Source organism: Hylobates moloch, unplaced genomic scaffold (genome assembly GCF_009828535.3).
Source record: "Hylobates moloch isolate HMO894 unplaced genomic scaffold, HMol_V3 SCAFFOLD_2, whole genome shotgun sequence".
NCBI lineage: Eukaryota > Metazoa > Chordata > Mammalia > Primates > Hylobatidae > Hylobates > Hylobates moloch.
The window spans coordinates 4,914,292-4,931,509 of record NW_026652277.1 but is presented as its reverse complement, the minus strand read 5'-3'; the positions used below and the strand labels follow the sequence as shown (position 1 = coordinate 4,931,509).

The 17,218-nt window shown below is 37.3% G+C and overlaps 1 pseudogene; it reads left to right on the top strand.

The window, feature by feature from the left end:
• The first annotated feature begins 7,527 nt into the window (after nucleotides 1-7,527).
• Nucleotides 7,528-17,218, top strand: part of LOC116458857 (aldo-keto reductase family 1 member C4-like) — a 34,290-nt pseudogene continuing 24,599 nt past the window's right edge.

The window sequence follows — 17,218 nt, the reverse complement described above, 5'->3', positions numbered from 1 at the left end:
TATAAGACAGTGAATGCAATAGATAATTGTGTGTCTTCTGACTGCTTCAGTGACAGGTGGTTCCCCTATCTCTTTCCCTCTGTTCAGGCCTTCCTATACCCTAAGACATAACAATGTTAAAACTAGGTCATATTGTAATCCTACAGTGGCCTCTAAATGTTCACATGAAAGAAAGAATAATGTATTTTTCATTTAAGCACAAAAGCTACACATGATTAAGCTTATTGAGGAACGCATGTTGAAGGCTGAGGTAGGTTGAAAGCTGGGTCTATTGTGTTAATTATTAGCCAAGTTGTGAATACAAAGGAAAAGTTCTTTGAGGAAACTGCAATGCTACTCCAGTGAATACGAAATGGTTAGAATGCAAAACAAGCTTTACTGCTGATAAGAAGAAAGTTTTAATGATGTGGACAAGCCACAACATTCCCTTAGGCCAAAGCCTAATCCAGAAGAAGACCTTAACTCTTTTCAAGTGTATGAAGGCTCATAGAGGTGAGGACGCTGCAGAGAAAATGTTGGAATCTAGTAGAGGTTGGTTCATGAGGTTGAATAAAATAAGCCATTTCCATGACAAAAAAGTGCAAAATAAAGCAGCAAGTACTGATGGAGAATCTGCAGCAGGTCAACCAGAAGATTTAGGGAAGATCATTAATGAAAGTGACTACAATAAGCAATCGATTTTGAATGTAGACGAAAGGGCCTTGTATCAAAAAAGGTGCCATCCAGGACTTTCATATTTAGAAGGAAGTCAATGCCTGGATTCAAAAGACAGGTTGACTCTTGTGTTAGTAACTCCCATGCCTGGTGATTTCAGGATAAAACCAATGCTTTATTATAATTTCAAAACCATGCTCTATAAATAGAAAAAGCTGTCTTACAGCATAGCTCTTTATAGCATGGTTACTGAATATTTCAAGTCTACTGTTTAAAATAAAAAGCGGAAGTTGAAAACTGCTCAAAAAATAAAAAGAGATTCCTTTCAAAATATTACTGTTCAAAGGCAATGCACCTGGTTAACAAAGAGTTCTAATGCAGAGGTACCAAAAGATTACTTTTGTTTTTATGACTGCTTTCACAACATTTATTCTTCAGTACATGGATAAAGGAGTAATTTTAACTTTCAAGTCTTATTGTTCATAAAATACATTTCAATCAGTTATAGCTGCTATAGATAATGATTCTTCTGATGAATCTAGGAAAAGTAAATAGAAAGCCCTCTGGAAGAATTCAGCATTCTGAATGCCATCATGAAAATTTGTAATTCATAAGAAAATGTCAAAATATCCACATGAACAGAAGTTTGGAAAAAGTTAATTACAACTCTCATGGATGATTTTAAGGGTAAGGTTAAGGCTTTGGTAACTGCAGATGTAATGGAAACAGCAAGAAAGGTAGAATGAGAAGTAGAGCCTTAATATGTGACTGAATTGCTGTAATCTCATGATAAAACTTTGAGATTAAGAGTTCCTTCATATGAATGCACAAAAAGTTGTTCTTGGGTTGAAATCTACTCTTTTCTTAACCATTGTGAGATGGTGAAGATGCTGTAAATATTGCTCCAATGACAACAAAGGATTTAAAATATTATGAAAAGATAGTTGATAAAGCAGTGGCTGGATTACAGAGAACTGACTTCAACTTTCCAAGAAGTTCTACATTGTGTAAGCTGTCAAACAGCAAAGAAATCTCTCTACAGAGAAATCTTTCATGAAAGAAGTCTATCAATGAGGCAGATTTCATTATTGTATTTTATTTAAGAAATTGCCACAGTCATTTCAGAACTCAGCAACCATGACCCTGATCAGTCAGCAGCAATCGACAGTGAAGGAATAATTTCTTTCTTTCTTTCTTTTTTTTTAAATTATACTTTAAGTTCTAGGGTACATGTGTATAATGTGCAGGTATGTTGCATATGTGTAGATGTGCCATGTTGGTTTGCAGCACCCATTAACTCCTCATTTACATTAGGTATTTCTCCTAATGCTATCCCTCCCCCAACACCCCCACCCCACAACAGGTCCTTGTGTGTGATGTTCCCCGCCCTGTGTCCAAGTGTTCTCATTGTTCAGTTCCCATGTATGAGTGAGAACACGTGGTGTTTGGTTTTCTGTCCTTGAGATTGTTTGCTCGGAATGATGGTTTCCAGCTTCATTCATGTCCCTACAAAGGACATGAACTCATCCTTTTTATGGCTGCATAGTATTCCATGGTGTATATGTGCCATATTTTCTTAATCCAGTCTATCATTGATGGACATTTGGGTTGGTTCCAAGTCTTTGCTATTGTGAATAGTGCCGCAGTAAACATATGTGTGCATGTGTCTTTATAGTAGCATGATTTATAATCCTTTGGGTATATACCCAGTAATGGGATCACTGGGTCAAATGGTATTTCTAGTTCTAGATCCTTGAGAAATCACCACACTGTCTTCAACAGTGGTTGAACTAGTTTACACTTCCACCAACAGTGTAGAAACATTCCTATTTCTCCACATCCTCTCCAGCATCTGTTGTTTCCTGACTTTTTAATGATCGTCATTCTAACTGGTGTGAGATGGTACCTCATTTTGGTTTTGATTTGCATTTCTCTGATGACCAATGATGATGAGCATTTTTTCATGTGTCTGTTGGCTGTATAGATGTCTTCTTTTGAGAAGTGTCTGTTCATATCCTTTGCCCACTTCTTGATGAGGTTGTTTGATTTTTTCTTGTGAATTTGTTTAAGTTCTTTGTAGATTCTGGATATTAGCCCTTTGTTAGATGGGTAGATTGCAAAAATTTTCTCCCATTCAGTAGGTCACCTGTTCACTCTGATGGTAGTTTCTTTTGATGTGCAGAAGCTCTTTAGTTTAATTAGATCCTATTTGTCTATTTTGGCTTTTGTTGCCGTTGCTTTTGGTGTTTTAGTCATGAGGTCCTTGCCCATGCCTATGTCCTGAATGGTATTGCCTGAGTTTTCTTCTATGGTATTTATGGTTTTAGGTCTAACATTTAAGTCTTTAATCCATCTTGAATTAATTTTTGTATAAGGTATAAGGAATGGATCCAGTTTTAGCTTTCTACATTTGGCTAGCCAGTTTTCCCAGCACCATTTATTAAATAGGGAATCCTTTCCCCATTTCTTGTTTTTGTCAAGTTTATCAAAAATCAGATGGTTGTAGAGGTGTGGTGATATTTCTGAGGGCTCTGTTCTGTTCCATTGGTCTATATCTCTGTTTTGGTACCAGTACCATGCTGTTTTGGTTACTGTAGCCTTGTAGTATAGTTTGAAGTCAGGTAGCGTGATGCCTCCAGCTTTGTTCTTTTGGCTTAGGATTGTCTTGGCAATGGGGGCTCTTTTTTGGTTCCATATGAACTTTAAAGTAGTTTTTTCCAATTCTGTGAAGAAAGTCATTGGTAGTTTGATGGGGATGGCATCGAATCTATAAATTACCTTGGTCAGTATGGCCATTTTCATGCTATTGATTCTTCCTATCCATGAGCATGGAATGTCCTTCCATTGTGTCCTCTTTTATATCATTCAGCAGTGGTTTGTAGTTCTCCTTGAAGAGGTCCTTCACATCGCTTGTAAGTTGGATTCCTAGGTATTTTATTCTCTTTGTAGCAATTGTGAATGGGAGTTCACTCATGATTTGGCTCTCTGTCTGTTATTGGTGTATAGGAATGCTTGTTATTTTTGCACATTGATTTTGTATCCTGAGACTTTGCTGAAGTTTCTTATCAGCTGAAGGAGATTTTGGGCTGAGACGTTGGGGTTTTCTAGATATACAATCATGTCATCTGCAAACAGGGACAATTTGACTTCCTCTTTTCCTAATTGAATACCCTTTATTTCTTTCTCTTGCCTGATTTCTCTTGCTCCTATGTTGAATAGGAGTAGTGAGAGAGGGCATCCCTGTCTTGTGCTGTTGTGGGAAGTCAGGGACACTGAATGGAGGGACTGGCTGGAGCTGTGGCAGAGGAACATAAATTATGAAGATTTAATGGACATTTATCAGTTCCCAAATAATACTTTTATAATTTCTTATGCCTGTCTTTACTTTAATCTCTTAATCCTGTTGTCTTCATAAACTGAGGATATATATCACCTCAAGACCACTGTGATAATTCTGTTAAGTGTCCACGTTGATTGTAAAACTTGTGTGTTTGAACAATATGAAATCAGTGCACCTTGAAAAAGAACAGAATAACAGTGATTTTTAGGGAACAAGGGAAGACAACCATAAGGTCTGACTGCCTGCAGGGTCAGGTAAAACGAGCCATATTTTTCTTCTTGCAGAGAGCCTATAAATGGACATGCAAGTAGGGAAGATATCACTAAATTCTTTTCCTAGCAAGGAATATTAATATTAATACCCTGAGAAAGGAATGCATTCCTGGGGTGAGGTCTATAAACGGCCACTCTGGGAATGTTTTTCTTATGTGGTTGAGATAAGGACTGAGATACACCCTGGTTTCCTGCAGTACCCTCAGGCTTACTAGGGTGTGGAAAAACTCTACTCTGGTAAATTTGTGGTCAGACCAGTTCTCTGCTTTCGATCCCTGTTTTCTGTTGTGTGAGATGTTTATCAAGACAATACGTGCATCGCTGAACATAGATCCTTATCAGTAGTTCTGCTTTTGCCCTTTGCCTTGTGATCTTTGTTGGACACTTATCAGTAGTTCTGCTTTTGCCCTTTGTCCTGTTGCCTCAGAAGCACGTGATCTTTGTTGGACCCTCATCAGTAGTTCTGCTTTTGCCCTTTGTCCTGTTGCCTCAGAAGCACGTGATCTTTGTTGGACCCTTATCAGTAGTTCTGCTTTTGGCTTTTGCCTTGTGATCTTTGTTGAACCCTTATCAGTAGTTCTGCTTTTTGCCCTTTGAAGCATGTGATCTTTGTACTTATTCCCTGTTCTTACACCCCCTCCCCTTTTGAAACCCTTAATAAAAATTTGCTGGTTTTGAGGCTCAGGCGGGCATCATGGTCCTACTGATATGTGATGTCACCCCTGGCAGCCCAGTTGTAAAATTCCTCTCTTTATACTGTCTCTCTTTATTTCTCAGCTGGCTGACACTTATGGAAAATAGAAAGAACCTACATTGAAATACTGGGGGCAAGTTCCCCCAATATTGTGCCAGTTTTCAAAGGGAATGCTTCCAGTTTTTGCCCATTCAGTATGATATTGGCTGTGGGTTTCTCAAAAATAGCTCTTATTACCTAGTTTATTGAGAGTTTTTAGCATGAAGGGGTGTTGAATTTTGTTGAAGGCCTTTTCTCCATCTATTGAGATAATCATGTGGTTTTTGTTGTTGGTTCTGTTTATGTGATAGATTACATTTATTGATTTGTGTATGTTGAACCAGTCTTGCATCCCAGGGATGAAGCTAACTTCATCTTGGTGGATAAGCTTTTTGATGTGCTGCTGGATTCAGTTTGCCAGTATTTTATTGAGGATTTTTGCCTTGATGCTCATCAGGGATATTGGTCTAAAATTCTCTTTTTTTGTTGTGTCTCTGCCAGGCTTTGGTATCAGGATGATGCTGGCCTCTGTCTTCTGCGTCAATCACACTGGGAGCTGCAGACGGGAGCTGTTCCTATTTGGCTATCTTGGAATGGAATCCCAGTGAGGGAATAATTTCTAGCAGCCAAAAGATTACATCCTGCTGAAGGTTCAGATAATTGTTAGCAGTTTGTAACAAAAAATGTTTAAATTAAGATATGTATATTGTTTCCTTAGACTGATACTATTGCTTACCTGATATAGAATAGTGTAAACATAATTTTTACATACAGTTGAAATTTAAAAATTTATGTGATTCATTTTATTGTGGTATTTGCTTTATGTTGGTAGTCTGGAATCTGACTTTTAATAGCTATAAAATATGCCTGTGTTTTATATCTTGTTTATCTCTTGTCAGAGTTTTTGACTAAATTTTATTTTGTCTGATCCTAGTATAGCTATCACACCTTTTCTTTGGTTACTATTTTCTTAAAATACTTATTTTTGTCCTTCATGTTCACACTATTTATGTCCTCATCTAAAGAGAGTTTCTGGTTCAGAACATATAGTTGCATCCTGGATTTTTTAAAACCCATTCTGCAAGTCGTCCCTTTGATGTGGAAATTTAAGCCATTTACATTTAATGTACACTTATGAAACACATAGAGAAGCACATTAAGATATCATTTTACACAAGTGAGAATGACTATTCTTAAAATGTCAAAAAACAACAGATATTGGTGTGGATTCATCAGGGATGTTAATCATGGATCATGCAAACTGGAATACAGTGGCACGACCTTGGCTCACTGTAGCCTCTGCCTCCTGGGTTCAACTTATTCTCCTGCCTCAGCCTCTTGAGTAGCTGGAATTATAGGCATTTGCCACCACACGTGGCTAGTTTTTGTATTTTTGGTAGAGACGAGGTTTCGTCATATTCGCCAGGCTGGTCTTGAACACTGGATCTCAAGTGATCCACCCACCTCAGCCTCCCAAAGTGCTGGGATTACGGGTGTGAGCCAACGTGTCTGGTCCAATCATTACGTTTAAATTTGCCCTCCAAAGAGAGACACAAGTAAAAATTAAGGCATGTGAGGATTATTCACCAATTTATTGTAATTAGATTCCAGTTTTATGAATAACATTTAACAGGATCACAAATTATGTAAAATAGTTACCAGTTTTTTGGAAAGTTACCTTTGATAGTTTCTTATAAAACTATATGAAAGATGCAAATACTATAAGGCACTGTTTGCATATTGCAAATGATGTCCAAAGACCAAACATTGTTAATAATTAATACTCCAATAAACATCATGTCATAATTTCTGCATTTTCTTTTTCCTTTGAACCCTTGTTAGGATTACAACATCATCAGGACTGCATTTTCATCAGGAATGAATATTCCTTCTACAATGCAAAGAAAAAAAACCCAAAATATTTGCTGATGGAAAGGTAAAAGGAGAAATTTTCTTTTGGTTTTAATGTTTAACCTTTTTATTGTCACTTGTTAAAAAAATGCTTACTAGTCATTCCTTTAAATAGCGTCATGTGAGAGAAAGATGTAAAATGATTGATCATTTATATGACATAAAGATGAAACATCATCACGGCATGAACAAAAATGAGACTTGTTGCTGGAGGTGTTTTATAGTCTAACATATGATAATTAATCATTCTATAAATCTATTGAAGGAATTTATGAGATAGATAGACAGATGATAGATGATAGATAGATAGATAATAGATAGATAGATAGATAGATTCCAGATGGAAAATTTTACTTTAGCAAGAAAATAATAATTTTATTCTAACTATATTAAAATGTACTTAAGAATTCTCTTTGATAAAAAACAAGTGCACTGGATTCAATTTTCTTCATAGCCTGTGTAATATACCATCACTTGCTTCTTCCTACATGCCATTGGTCAGCCCCAGACAGTGGGCAGTGTAGCATTGCCTGCCCATTGTTTATACAACCTGTGAATATAAATGCTGGATGTTGAAGAAGGAAACTGTGTCTGCTTAGCGAAAGGAATGACATTCAATGGATCCCAAATATCAGTGTGTGGAGCTAAATGATGGTCATTTCATGCCTGTATTAGGATTTGGCACCTATGCACCTCCAGAGGTAACATAATAATATTTTCAGTGTTGAACATTTAAAAGAGCATATAAAATTTGTCTCACTTTTCTCAACTGTACATTGTAAGAATTTACAGAGAGACATCTTGAAGACCGTCAACACTAGCGGTTTACTTTGTAATGAAAATCGGCATGAAGGGGAAGTAAGGAAAAGCACAACACGGAAGCTTTAGCCTTGGTAAATCTTGAGTGCCTCCACAGCAAAGAGAAGATCAGGGCTGGTATCAGGGGAAGGCAGTGAGACCTGGCATCTAGTTCCTTTTAATATCATTGGAAATAGAAAGCTTCTGAAATACTCATATTAAAATAGAAAATTGTTCTATTCATGGCTTTGTTGTTTAAAAAATGTACCTTTCAAATCTTTATCCAAATTTGGCAGATAAGTCAATGATTTTAAATTTTACTGAAATTATATCTTTCCTAAAAAAGTTGTCCTTATTTTTTAAGACTAAATCATACTTTACTAATCTTTTACAGGTTGTAGTTAATTTCTTATGTATAAATCTATATCCTAGGAGTGTATGTCTTTACTCCTCATATTTAGTTCTGTCATGCACACAGAATGACTAATGGCTGTGTAGAAAGGAGTGAACATGATAGACTGCCACCCGTAGATGTACCTGTTTTCAAAGTTGGAGGCCAGAATTTCTCACCATTTCCTAACTAATAAGGGTGCTGTCTATAATTAACTGCTTGTACCAAGTGTGGGGTTTCTACATATCTGCTTTGTTTACAAGAGTGGGAGTTGTGTGTGTGGTACACAGACTGGGTCAATGTAATCAGTACCCAGTTAAAATCTTGGGAATGAAGTGTCCAAATAGCATCCCTTGTAGACAACATTTCCCCTATATTCTCAAAATGTGATGCTGGAGGAAGTCAGTGTGTTTTGTGCAACATCACTGAGAGAGGAATCATAGGAATGTGCACTGTATTCTTCCTGTAGTTCCTTCCATGTGCCTTCTTCCATGTGTTAATTTCACTATATTAAAAATAATTAGGAGGCTTCCTGCAGTGGCTCACGCCTGTAATCCCAGCACTTTGGGCGGCAGAGGCAGGTGGATCCCTTGAGTTTGGGAGCTTGAGCCTGGGAAACATAGGTAAACCCCATACCTACCAAAAATACAAAAATTTAACCGGCATAATGGCACCCATCAGTGGTCCTAGCTATTTGGGGAGACGGAGATGAGAGGATTGTTTCAGCCTGAGATGAAGTGGGGGAGGAGCAGAGTTTTCAGTGAGCTGAGATTGTGCCACTGTACTCCAGCCTGGGTGACAGAGTGAGACTCTGTCTCAAACAATAATAGTAATAATAAAGACTATATTTATAACTGTAATTTGAGTCTTGTTAATTTGTCCAACAAATGTCTGAATCTGAGATTGTTCTTGGGAAACTCCGTGCTAGTGATCAACCAGGAATTACCTGGGATTGAAGAGGTCCAGGGATACCCAACATTTATTACTAAGCAGGAAAGACTAAAGCAAATTGGGATGGATTTATCTATCACCCCATATATAGAACTAACCCAAGATGCAAGAATAATGTGATTTTTGTGAAGGTCATTGTTTGTGTCTGAATTACCTATTGAGCACATTGATCACCAAATACTACTTTTCATTGCTCCTCCGGTTTCCTAGGAATAGAGTTGTGGAGGTTACAAAATTAGCAATAGAAGCTGGTTTCTGCCATATTGATTCTGCTCATTTGTACAATAATGAGGAGAAAGTTGGACTGGCCACCCCAAGCAAGACTGCAGATGGCAGTGTGAAGAGAGAAGACATATTCTACACTTCAAAGGTACTGTGCCTATGATAAGCATGCATACACATGTATTTAATGTGATAGTGTGGAGATGACAATTCTGTAACTGGATCTGTAGGTGGGTAAATTGTGCTTATTGGTTCCAATTTACTGACACATATTCATGTATTAAAACTAAAAGAAAAGGCGGCAAATGATGATGTCTTTCTCATTATTGTTGTTGTTCAAATTTGTTACTTGAAAATCACTTTACTTTTTTGAGCTGCAGCTCAGATCGGTAAAATATTTTTATGCACTCATTTTTTAATTTCAATGGCTTTTGTGGTACAAGTGGATTTTAGTTACATGAATGAATTCTATAGTGATGATTCTGAGATTTAAGCGAGCCCATCAGGCGATCAGTGGACACTGTACTCAATATATAGGCTTTTATCCCTCACCTTACTCCCAACCTCCCCCAACACTGAGTCCTGAAAGTTCATTATATCATCTGTATGTCTTCACATCCTCATAGCTTAGTTCCCACTTATAAGTGAGAAGGTACAGTGTTTGGTTTTCCATTCCTGAATTACTTAGAATAATGGCCTTAATCTCCATCCAAGTTGCTACAAAAGACATTATTTCAATCCTTTTTACATATACACCATTCTATGATGTATATATAACACGTTTTCATTATTCATGCATTGGTCAATGGACACTTAGGTTGGTTTTATATTTTTGAAATTGTGAATTGCACTGCTATACACGTGTGTGCATGTGTCTTTTTCATGCAAGCTTATTTTCTTTTTGATAGATGCCAGTAGCGGGATTGATGGATCAAATGGCAGATCTACTTTTGAGTTCTTTGAGGAATCTCCATACTGTTTTCCACAGGAGTTTTACTCATTTACATTCCCACCAGCAATGTAAAAGTGTTCTCTTTTCACTACATTCATGCCAACTTTTACTGTTGTTGTTGTTGTTTTTTTTTTTTTTTACTTTTAAATTATAACCATTCTTGCGGGAGTAAGGTGGTATCTCACGGTGGTTTTAATTTGCGCTTCCCTGATTATTAGTAATGTTGAACCTTTTTTCATATGTTTGTTGGCTGTTTGTGTATCTACTTTTGAGAAATGTCTGCTCATGTCATTAGCCCACTTTTGCATGGGATTATTTGTTTTTATCTTGCTGACTTGTTTGAGTTCCTTGTAGATTCTGGACAATAGTCCTTTGCTGGAAGCGTAGTTTGCAAAAATTTTCTCTCATTCTGTAGGTTGTCTCTTTACTCTCATGATTATTTCTTTTGCTGTGCAGAATTATTTCAGTTTAATTAGGTCTCATTTACTTATTTTTGTTTTTTGTGCATTTGCTTTTGGGGGTCTTAGAGATAAATTCTTTGTCGAGGACAATGTAAGGAAGAGTTTTTCCAATGTTATCTTCTAGAATTTTTATGGTTTCAGGTCTTAGACTTAAGTTTTTATCCATCTTGAGGTGATTTGTGTACAAGGAGAGATGTTATCCAGTTTCATTCTTCTACATGTGGCTTACCAGTTATCCCAGCACCATTTATTGAATAGAGTCTTTTCCCCAATTTATATTTTTGTTTGCTTTATTAAAGATCAGTATTTGACTTCATTTCTGGGTTCTTTATTTTGTTTCATTTATCGAAATGCCTATTTTTATATTAATATTATGCTTCTTTCCTAACTACAGCCTTGTAGTATAATTCAAAGTCTGGTAATGTACTGCCTCCAGATTTCTTCTTTTTGCTTAGTATTGCTTTGGTTATTGTGGCTCTTTTGTGGTTCCATATGAGTTTAGAATATGGCCATTTTCAGAGTATTGATTCTTTCTATCCATAAGCATAAGATGTTTTTCCATTTGTTTGTTTTATGTATCATTTCTTTTAGCAGTGTTTTATAGTTTTTCTTATAGAGATGTTTCATCTCTTTGATTAAGTATATTCCTAGGGATTTTATTTTATTTTATTTACAGCTGTTGTAAAGGGCTTGATTTTTTAATTTGACTCTCAGCATGGTTGTTGTTGGTTTATGGCAGAAATCAATTTCTGTACATTGATTTTGTAACCTGATACTTTACTGAATTTGTTTATCAAATCTAGGAGACTTTTGGATGAGTCTTTAGGGTTTTGTAGGTATATGATTATATTATTGGCAAACAGCAATACTTTAACTTCCTCTATTCAAATTTCAATGCCCTTTCTTACTTTTTCTTTCCTGATTTCTCTGGCTAGGACCTCCAGGATTAAGTTCAATATTAATAGAAGTGGTAAAATTGGGCATCCTTGTCTTGATCCAGTTCTCAGGGGAATGTTTTAAACTTTTCTCCATTCAGTATGATATTGGCTGTGGGTTTGTCATATATGGCTTTTATTATTTTCAGGCAAGTCCCTTTTATGTCTAGTTTGTTGAGGGTTTTAATCATAAAGCGATGGCAGATTTTATCAATCGCTTTTATTGCATCTATTGAGATGACCATATGGTTTTTCTTTTTTAATTCTCTTTGTGTTATATATCATATTTATTGACTTGCCTATGTTATACCATCCCTGCACTCTTGGGATGGAACCCACTTGATCATGATGTATTATCTTTTTGATACGCTGATGCATTTGGTTAGCTAATATTTTCTTGAGGATTTTTTAAAATCTATGTTCACCAGGGATATTGGTCTATAGTTTTCTATTTTTGTTATGTCCTTTCCTGCTTTTGATATTAGGGTGATAGTGGCTTCATAGAATAATTTAGGCAGAGTTCCCACTCTATCTTTTTGAATATTTTCAGTAGGATTTGTACCAATTTCTTTTTGAATGTCAAGTAGAATTCTGCTGTGAATCCTTCTGATCTTTGGCTTTTTTTGTTGGCAATTTTTTATTACTGATTCATTCTCGGTGCTTGTTATTGGTCTGTTCTGGGTTTCTATTTCTTCCTCATCTAATCTAAGAAGGTTGTATGTTTCCAGGAATTTATCCATTTACTCTAGATTTTATAGTTTGTGCACATAAAGGTGTTCTTAGTTGTCTTGAATGATTTTTGGAATTTCTGTGATATAATTTGTAATGTGTCCAGTTTCGTTTCTAATTGAGCTTATTTGGATCTTCTCTCTTCTTTTCTTGGTTAATCTCATTAATGGTCTATCAAGTTTGTTCATCTTTTCAAAGAACCAGCTTTATCTTTCATTGATCTTTTGTGGGGGTGTTTTATTTCAATTTCATTTAGTTCTGCTCTGATATTTCTTTTCTTCTGATATCTTTGGGTTTAGTTAGTTCCTGTTTCTCTAGTACATTGAGGTGTGATGTTAGGTTGTCAATTTGTGCTATTTCAGACTTTTTGATGTAGGCATTTAATGATATGAACTTGCCTCTTAGCACTGCTTTTCCTGTATTCCAGAAGTTTTCATAATTTGTGTCACTATTATTTATTTCAAAAATTACTTAATTGCCATTTTGATTTTATTGTTAATCCAAAATCATTCAAGAGCAGACTATTTAATTTCCATGTATTTTGTATAGTTTTGAAGGTCCCTTTCAGAGTCAATTTCTAGTTTTATTCCACTGTGTTCTGAGAAGATACTTGATATAATTTGGATTTTCTCAAGTTTATTGAGACTTGTGGCCTATCATATGGTCTATCTTGGAGAATGTTCCATGTGCTGATGAGAAGAATGTATATTCCACAGTTAGTGGGTAGAATGTTCTGTAAACATCTGTTTAGTAAATTCTTTTCTATAGTATGTTAAATCCATTGTTTCCTATTTACTTTCTGCCTTGATTATCTGACTAGCGCTGTACAGTGGAGTATTGAGTCCCTCACTATTATTGTGTTGCTATCTCATTTATTAAGTCTGCTAGTAGTAGTTTTATAAATCTGGGAGCTCCAGTATTAGGTGCATATAAATTTAAGATTGTAATATGTTCTTGCTGGATTGATTCTTTTATCATTATATAATGATTTTCTTTGTCTTTTTTTTAACTGCTGTTGCTTTAAAGTCTGTTTTGTCTGATATAAGAGTAGCAACTCCTGCATACTTTTGGTTTCCATTTGCATGGAATCTCTTTTCCCACCTTTTTAACTTGAGCTTATCCAAATCTTTATGTGTTAGGTGAGTCTCTTGAAGATAGTAGGTATTTAGGTTTTGATTTATTATCCATTCTGCCATTCTGTATCTTCTAAGTGGAGCATTTAGGCCATTTATGTTCAATGTTAATATTGAGATGTGAGGTACTGTTCTTTTCATCATTTCAGTTGTTACTTAAATACTTTCGGTTGCTGTTGTTGTGTTATCATTTTATAGGATTTGTGAGTTTTATGCTTTCAGGAGGTTCCATTGTGGTGTATAACAATCTTTTGTTTGAAGATTTAGAACTCCTTATATCATGCCTTGTAGAACTGGTTTGATAATGTCAAATTCCTTCATCATTTGTTTTTCTAAAAATGATTGTATTTCTCCTTCATTTGTGAAATGTAGTTTTGCTGGATACAAAATTTCTGGCTGACAGTTATTTTGTTTAAGAAGGCTAAAGATAGGACCTCAATCCCTTCTAGTTTGTGAGGTTTCTGCTGAGAAGTCTCCTGTTAGTCTGATAGATTTTTCTTTATGTTACCTGATGCTTTCTTCTCACCTCTCTTAGAATTATTTCCTTCATGTTAACTTTAGATAGACTCATGACTATGTGACTTGGTGGTAATATTTTTGCAATGAATTTCCAAGGAGTTCTTTGAGCTTCTTCTATTTGGATATCTAAATCTCTAGCCGGCCAGGGAAGTTTTTCTCAATTATTCTCTCAGGTGAGTTTTCCAAACTTTCAGACTTCTCTTCTCCCTCAGGAACACCAGTTATTCTTAGGTTTGGCTGTTTTACATAATCTCATATTTCTTGGACAATTTGTTCATTTCTTTTTTTTTTTTTTTTGACAGAGTCTTGCTTTGTTGCCCAGGTTGCTGGAGTACAGGTGCGTGATCTTGGCTCACTGCTGCAACCTCCACCTCCCAGGTTAAAGCGATTCTCCTGCCTCAGGCTCCTGAGTAGCTGGGATTACAGGCACATGCCACCATACCAGGCTAATTTTTGTATTTTTAGTAGAGACTGGGTTTCACCATGTTGGCCAGGCTGATCTTGAACTCCTGACCTCAAGTGATTCACCCAGCTTGGCCTCCCAAAGTGCTGGGATTACAGGTGTGAGCCACCCATCCAGCCTGATCCTTTTTTCTTTATCATTGTCTGATTAGGTTAATTCAAAAGCCTTGTCTTTGAGCTCTGAAATTCTTTCCTTTACTTGTTTTAGTCTATTGTTGAAACTTTCCACTGCATTTTGTATTTCCCTAAATGTGCCTTTCATTTCCAGAAGTTCTGATTGGTTTTTCTTTGTGATATCTATCTCTCTGGAAAATTTTTCATTTATATCCTGAATTTTTTTTTTTAATTTTTTAGGTTGTTTTGCACCTTTCTGTGATATCTTGTTGAGTAGCTTAATAATGAACCTTCTGAATTCATTATCTGGTATTTTAAATATTTTATCTTTGTTTGGATTTATTGCCGGGGAGCTAGTGTGATCTTTTTGAGGTGATTTGTGTGACCCCAGGGTTTTGGGGTGACAAAATCTTGTTTTGTCATATTACCATAATTACTTTTCTGATGTCTTCTCATTTTGATAGACTATTTCTTCTAATTGTTCTTGAATTTATTTTTGATTTCCTTGTTTTTCTTTAATTTCTTTTTTCCCTTTTAAGGATCTGACTTTAATGTTTATAGTTTATAATAGCCTAATTGGGTTCTTAGTGCTATTAGGTGTGAAGACTTACATGAATTCCTTGGTTATAGAGAGTCTTTGTATCACGGCTTCCTCAGATGCTGGTTGTAGTAGCTATATACTCAGTGTGTGGGCAAGTTCACTGTCTCCTATAGGATTGGAATGGCAGCAGTGTCTTGAAGCTTATCTTATTCTCCTGTTGTGTGCACTTTTTTATTTATTCAATTTTTTCCCAGTATTTTATTTATCAAGTTTATTTTATTTATTGAGTATCCCCTACCCAGGGATACCACCCCAGACCAGTAGAGGTTGTATCTCTGGATGGGAACCATTTGTAGTTAAAGCAGGTGGATAAATGAAGTACCCAATGTGGTTGGGAGAGCTCTCAATTGGATTCACTCTCTTATCAACGTAAAGGGTGGAAGCTACTTCAGCTCCCATACCAGGTTGACAGGAAAGCTATGCACTTCCCAGCCTCACTCTTGTCCCAGTGTTCAGAATCTTGAGATCAGACAGGTACCTCTTTTCATCTATAGAAATGTTGATGTTCCAAGTTGGGAGAAAGTGTGACTGCCTCTCATGCAAGCCTGAACCTGAGGAGTGCTCCTCCTGTGGAGATGCAGTCATTCTGAAGTGGTCCAGGAAAGCTGTGTATAGGTGTACCCATGCAGAGCTTCTTTAGGAGAAGCCCTAGCTATGTCTGCATTGATGGACAAGGAGGGAAAGAAGACCCCTTCTCCAAGACCCTTCATGAGCACCAAGGCCACTTGACTGTTGGTGGTAGAGGTTTAGACTTTCCCTACTAAATCTAGCACTGAAATTGTGTCTCTGCTGAAAGAAACTTCCCACCAGTGTAAAGATCTGGAACTCAAGTCCTGCTATCTGGATATTTTTGTCCTACAGGATATTGTCTTGATGTGATGCTCTTTCCATTACACTAGGAGTAGAAGATCCTGAGAGCCACACTACAGTGATAGATTGCTATTGCTCTTCTGGGTCTAGCCACCCAGTGGGGTTGCTCAACTCTGGGCTAGTGCTGGGGAATATTGGCAAGGGATCCTGTGATGTGACCTGTCTTCATATCTCCCAGCAGTGGATACCAGCACCAGCTCTCATGATGGTGTCAGGGAAGGGACATAGACTCTGTGAGATTCCTTGGTTACAGATAGCCATTTTGTGTTGGCTTTCTCAAATGCTGGATATAATAATAGTGAACATGTCTCAGGGCCAGACTCAAGACTTCTTGTTAGTCAAGTAGTTGCAGGCAACGGGGACAGTTGAGATTACAAACAAGTTTTCTTCTTCCTGTGTGCAATGTTATTCTACCTAGGGATGCTGTAATGAACTGTGTTTGTTGGCCTCCAGCTCTTGCAGAAGAGCACCAGTTGTGAGATTTGGGCTTGCCTTATGTTGCCCCAGGGAGGTATTCTGGTTTCTCAGGTGATGGGCAGGGTCACAGAGTTCCCAAAAGTTTATGTCCTTTGTGTTAAGCTACCAGGGTAGGTGGAGGGGCATAACCAGGTTGGGTCAGTGTTAGGCAGGTCTGCACTCTGACTCTCCTGGAGTGGGGCTAGCTGCAGCTGCTCTGAGGGCAAGGAGATGGTTCTTAGGCCAATAGGGTAATGTTGCAGAGGGGAGTATAACTCTGCTGCATAGAAGCATTCACGCAGGGAGTGGGGAGTAGCAGGTGGCAGTAAGCCTCACTGAGATCCCATACAGTTGGCAAGGCAGATCTCAGTTCCACAGCGCTCTGTTGCCCAGGCTGCTGAGTGAAGGTGCGAAGAGCACTGGACTAAGTTCCAAGTAGCCTGTGCTCAGAACTCAGAACTGCCCTGGGCCAAAAGTTTTCCTGTAGAGATAGCAACTGTGGCTTTCAAGCTATGCCCCTCTTCATCCAACTGCAAGGCCGGGCACAAGTCTTTGGCATATGTGTCTGCAGCACACTTCTTTCTTGCCCCCCGGTTTTTAGCCAGTTGGGAGCTTCTTTCAATCTGCGACCCCTGCCTGAACTAGTTGGCTGACTTCACCGAGGTCCCCTGTGAGATAAAATAAGAAATGGCCTCCTTCAGTCCATGCTGGAGA